Genomic DNA, 7,017 nt, shown 5'->3' with positions numbered 1-7,017 from the left:
ATACTGTGACGTACATTTAAAAGTGATTTCTAGACATGGAAAAGTAATGGAAATTAATAAATTATCAAAAAATCTTGGAACTTATACTTATATTATAACTTCTACTTAATATATATACACATACATATAATTAGTGGTGATAATTAGTTAATTTAATTAGTTGTGATGAAACAGAAGTAGCATCAGTTCACTGTGATTTTTTGACCTGGAAAGATAATAGAAATTAATAAACTATTTTAAAAAATACTATTAAAAAAATCTAGTTTTATCAAGTATCAAATATTTTATCCGGTCAAATTTCTATTCATGGGTAAAATAATAATTATTAGAAACCTGTTTAAAAATGCATGGATGAATCTTTCATCATAAGACCAATGCATAATCAAACAATGACTTCAAAGACTTGTAGTACACTAGTCATGTGGACTACGGTTTGTGTTTAATTTATTTTTTGGAGCTTGACAGACTTACTATGAACTGTAATTTTGAGGTGAGCAAATAATGACGGAATATACATTTTTGACTGAACTATGCCTTTGAAGCTAAAGAATAAATGAATGTAATACTGTATAAGTGTGTGTGCATGTGCGTGCAATAGCGTATTTCAGGTTGTATTAAAGACCGTGAGGGATATAATCATACGTGACTTATTGCTGGATGGACAGGATTTACCAGAACTGGAATGTAAAGGATAATAATGAGGAAACTCTCTTAAAGCTGCACCAAATACAAACCAAATGACCAAAGACAAGAGGCGACCAAAGACAGAGATAACCTGAAAAGCTCCGATCCCACGAGAGCAGAGGACGGGTCCCCACGACATGACACGAGGAGCAACGTTCCTGTTTGGATTTTAATGTGGAATGCTGCTACTGGGAAATATAATGGAGAACCAAAGTCTTATACCAGCTTATTAAAGGAAAAACATTACAAAACTTTTTCTAAATATAAATATATATATAGATTAATGCTGACTAAGTGATATTACTTTGACTGCTACTATCATTGTTGTTACTATAAAATAATTCCACTTATTTATTTTATCTCTGTGTACGGCAAAAACTTTCCAAAGCCAGTAAACTCTACAGAAACATGTCTGTGTTTCAAAACGTACATGTTGTGTGAGTCGTCATTATCATCAAACTGCTAACATCAAACTGCTAATGTATACTGCATTACAATGTGCTAAATGCAACACCCAGGCAACCACCCAAAACATTCCAGAAACCTTTAGCAACCACATAGCAACACCCTGGCAACCACCCATAAAATTCTAGCAACCTCAAAGCAATGTAGAAAACTTTAGCAACCACATATAGCAATGCCCCAGCAACCACCCAGAACAGTCTAGCAACCTCAAAGCGATGTAGAAAACTTTAGCAACCACATAGCAATGCCCCAGCAACCACCCAGAACAGTCTAGTAACCTCAAAGCGATGTAGAAAACTTTAGCAACCACATAGCAATACCCTGGCAACCACCCAGAACAGTCTAGCAACCTCAAAGCGATGTAGAAAACTTTAGCAACCACATAGCAATACCCTGGCAACCACCCAGAACAGTCTAGCAACCTCAAAGCGATGTAGAAAACTTTAGCAACCACATAGCAATACCCTGGCAACCACCCAGAACAGTCTAGCAACCTCAAAGCGATGTAGAAAACTTTAGCAACCACATAGCAATGCCCCAGCAACCACCCAGAACAGTCTAGTAACCTCAAAGTGATGTGGGAAACTTTAGCAATCACATAGCAATGCCCCGGCAACCACCCAGAACATCCTAGCAACCACATAGCAACGCCCTGATAACCACACAGAACATATTTGTAACTTCAAAGCAATATGGAAAACTTTATCAACCAAATAGCAACACCCTGGTAAGCTTTTCATTTAATAAATTGAGAGCTTTTTGGTTAATCTTCAACATGTTTTACACTAACCAATACTTTTGGACTGAACTATTTTTTTTTTTTGTTAGAGTTTAGAGCATTAAAAAAAAATGCTGTTTTATAAGAGAAGTCTCTGACATTTTGCGCCAGGTAAGATTCAGCTTACGGCATTACGCATTCATTCCTATGGTATCCGTAAACGTGATTGAGTGTCACAACTCTGACTGAAATTCATTGATGTCAAGGCTTTAATGTGACGGTTATCAAGGCACACATGATCCAAGTTTACCGGAAATTACTTCACATTCCTGAACTGCGAAACATAAACCACACGAGCCAACTCGATAAATATAATGACGCGATAAAATATTTGAAAAGACAAACTGTTTTTTGGGGGGATATTTCAGCATAATCACACATTGCTAGACAGGTAATGAACACATCTAGTTAACATGTATAATTAATATTTGGCTGAAACGTTGTAAGAACATGTAATAGAATGATGCGTTTAAACAGAATAAAAAATTAAATCAAAAAGAGATAGGTCCTGCCTGTTGTTTATTAATTCCAGCGGTGACGTTCTACAGTGTTGTCCGTTGACATTGTACATATTCATGTCAGCGGAAATTGAGTGATCACTGTCCCAATGTGCAGTGAGCCAGGGAGCTTGTGACCGAATTCCTGTACACAATATACTGATTCGCGAGCTGATTGAGACACACCCAGAGTGATGTGGAAAACTTTAGCAATCACATAGCAACACCCTGGCAACCACTCAGAAAACCCTGCAATGTAAGTGAGTTTTTACACAGGCAAACACAAGACAAAGTTAAGATTTTTTTGAATAAATAAATAAGATTATTATTATTGTTGTAGCTATTATTGTATTGTTATTACAGTAATAATTAGTTTTGTATGGTAAATATAAAGAAAATAAGTGGCAAAAATGGTGATAAGACACTACATGCATGATTATATATAAATATTGAATTGTACTGTATTACAGTAATGAGTTATTTTTATTTCACCTTATTTGTTTTTATTTTTTTTGAAAACTTGAAAATAATGTCAAATAAATATATGAAATAAAATAAAATCTAAACTTTGAAGGAATGCACTAAATATTTCTAGATGTGGACCTGTTGCTTATAACTGAAGCAGTGAATACACACACACACACACACACATTACTGTCACCAACAACCTCTAATCCCGGCAGTCTCTGCCCAGCTGAGTCAGCGGGAAAAGCGAAGGATTCCGAGAGAGAAACAGACTGTTCTGGAGGCGAAGTGGTGGAAAGATCTGTCGGCCAAACCCAGAGGAAGGTGTATGGTAATGCTGGAGAAGGAAAGAATGCAAAATATGTGCGTGAGAACATAGGGGTGACCCAAGACCTGCTGGAATTATGGGAAAAAAATATATCCCACCGACCCACAGGAAACACTCACACCCTCCATCTCACACACACGGTCCGTTACAGCCAGACACGCAGAGGTCACACTCACACATATTCTCACACACCCTCAGTATGACACACACCGAACACGTCTGACACACAACACACCCTCAACCAGATGGACGTGCAAGCCCACTCAAGTAACGTGGCAGCTTCACACCCGGATACAACATTCTGTTATATATGCTAAATTACTGACGAAAACCAGACAAACAGCTGAATCACACAAATACTGGCAAAATCATATTTCACTTAAAAATCAGACAGTATACTGCATAAAACAAAAATTAAGGCTATTTTTAGGATTATTACAATTTTCTGCATTGTGACATGATGATGATTAAACACATTATACACCCCAAAATTCTAATGACTAATTATTTTAGTGTTAGAAATCACTTATTACTATGACACAAAAAATAAAAAAGGGGGAAGTCGTGGCCTAATGGTTAGAGAGTCAGACTTGTAATCCAAAGGTTGCGGGTTCGAGTCTCGGGCCGGCAGGGATTGTAGGTGGGGGCAGTGAATGTCCAGCGTTCTCTCCACCCTCAATACCACGACTGAGGTGCCCTTGAGCAAGGCACCGAACCCCCAACTGCTCCCCGGGCGCCGCAGCATGGCTGCCCACTGCTTACGGCCCTATTTTCAAAATATAAAGATTTGTGAAAATAAAAGAAAACATGTCAAAAAGTAAATAATAAAATAATAATAATAATAATATATAAAAACCATGCATTTATTCAAATATTTAGACAATGTATTAATGACAATTATGTTTTTTATTTTCAAGTTCTAATAATTTTTGAAAATACAATGAAAATAATGTCAAAGTAAATAACATTAATAATAATAATGATAATATTATTATTGAAGTAATCAGACATTATGTATTTCAGTAATGACAGTGTTTTTCTTTTCACATTACGGTGCTATTTTTCAAAATAAAAAGATTTGTAAAAATAAAGTCAAAAAGTAAATAATGTATATAAAATAATATATTTAAATTATTATTTAAGTATTCATTAAGTGAGTATGTACTTTAAGTATGAATTTATTACGTATCATTATGCTAAACTTACGTAGCACTAAATAGTATTTATTAGTTTACCTTTGATGTTGGAGTGAAATATGACCTGGACATTTGCTCATGACACTCAAACACACACATCTAGCTTTTCTGTACCATGGGTAACATCTAGCCCCAAATATTCACTACTAGAAGGCCACTAATACCGCAGCGTAGAGCCTGAATCCAGGTCATATTGCTGTGCAGTGAATAACCACAGCTCCATCACACACACACTTTTCAGCACAGCAAACCACAACGACAGTGATGCACCGCAGCCAGACCCACAATGTAAAACAACGAGCATTAAGTGCTCCTTCTCTCTCGCAGACACCACAAATTACTTCTGACACACATTCCCTCTTTCCAATCCGTGAAGACGCACAGGCCCACGACGATAAAACTCTCCAAAGACAAATGCCCTTTCTGAAGATGTATTTGGCTGAAACGGGCTGAATCGCCTCAACATTCCCAGACAAACATTCTCATGTCGGCCGCTGGCTGTAAAGCCGGAGGAATTGTTTGAAATGGGGGAGAGTCTCGAGGTGCGCCAGGGACCGCTAACAGGTGCAGCGTTTGGGATTGTTTGTGTTTGTTTGGGAAAGTTGGGGAAAAGACGGCTTGTGGCCTCTTCTGAACCTGCCTGTGCTGAACTTCTCGCTGGTTTGTTGTGAACTTTTCCAATCTATGCTGGACGAGTGACATTTATGCATTTAAATGCTTTAGTTAGCCAAGGAAAACACATTGAGGACATATTAACATTTCCAAGCATAAGTCCACCCAGGGGTGAAGGTGTTTGGCAGGGGTCGAGCGTAACGTGCTTTATCCAACTGGAACAACACTTCTATCGGACAATCATATTTCAGGAACCTATGCAGAATTTGCACTCAAGCCAGCCAATCAGATCACTGTTCAGGTCAAGGAGGACGTTTCTAGTTACGTTTATCCGAAGGGTATGCAGTTTGAATATTTTTTTTTTTTAGTGGGGGAAGATGCTTACACAGTAAAAAAAAAAAAAAAAAAAAAAAGAAAAATGTATGTGTGTGTGTGTGTGTATATATATATATATATATATATATATATATATATATATATATATATATATATATATATATATATATATATATATATATATATATATATATATATATATTATATATATTATTTTATAGTTGGAAATAAAAGTATATTTTACTAGAAAATATGTATGTTGTTCTACTTCAAAAATGAAAATGTATGACTTACTGCTTCTTTATAACTTTGTGAAATTTACTAGCAATTTCTAGCAACTTTACATTCTTAATACATCTCCCTGGTCTTATTTTGATGGATTAATCTATGCATGTTTTCTACATACACATATACATACATATACTATTGATCATCAATTATGATTTTCCTGAATCTCAACATTCCTGAATCTTAAAGGCCTGAGGTCAGAAACATACTCTAAGCCAGTGGTTTTCAAACTGGAATCCAGTTTAGAGAAAAACAATGTTAAAAGGCATTTTAAAAATGTATTAATAAAACTGATATTAAAATAAATAATGAGATTAAAATTAATAAATAAAAACATTAAAATAAACATCTAATGGTATCGAGCGGTGTAAAATAAATGAATAAATTTCAAACTAAAACACACAGATAAATTTAAAAAAAAAAAATTTAAAAACTAAATATTTTCCAGATACCATTTTAGAAATTTACAATATTATATAGACGTACATACATTCATTTAGAATGGTCTCTGATAAAACTAAGAGTCTCATAATCTGCTAAAAGAGAACGAGACTACTGGCTCAACTCTAATGGACTGCCCGTCAGAGTGTTTATTACACAAACCAAGACAAGACAGGATTTCTGGAAGAATTCTCTCTCTTGGCACGAGTCTGGAATAATCCCCAGCCCACGGCGCTCTGTCATCCTCTTATTATTGAATCAATCAAACGCTTTAACCAGCAGCTCATCAGGAGCGTTCAGGCTTGTTCAGTCTGGATGAACTCGGGTCAGAGGAGAGAATGTAGATGCTCAGTGACACCTAGTGGTCGCTCTGACAACAGCAAGACATGCTGCCTTGTGTGATTGCATTATTTAAGGGTAACTACTCGGGTCAAAGGTCATATTGATGTTTTTGTTTTGTTTTTTGGTTAATCAATCAAGATTTTCTGAAGCTTAACTCTGTTAACTGAAAGGCCTGAGGAAACATACAGTGGTTTTCAAACAATAAATGTAAAAAAACTACTTGAAATAAATTAATTAATTTGAAAATAGATTAATATAAAACAAAAATAAATAAGAGAAAAGTAAAATGAATGAAATAAAAATATTAAAATACAAAATAAAAATTTTAAAATTATTAAAATAAATTAAGTAAAAGGTAAATAAAAAATAAATAAAATAAAAACTATAAATATAAAATTAAAACTAAATTTAACAAGCTAAATATTGTCCAGATAATATTTTAAACATATTTATGATTTTAATTTTCCACAGTAAGTATTTTTACGAGAAACTACAAAGATACCTTGGGGTCCTTGGCACAAAGATTATCAATTACCAAAATTTGGTGGTCTATGGCATCTATAAGATTGAAAACCCATGCTGTAC

This window comes from Barbus barbus (genome assembly GCF_936440315.1).
Source record: "Barbus barbus genome assembly, chromosome: 33".
NCBI classification, from domain to species: domain Eukaryota; kingdom Metazoa; phylum Chordata; class Actinopteri; order Cypriniformes; family Cyprinidae; genus Barbus; species Barbus barbus.
Note: the sequence above shows the minus strand (reverse complement) of the source record.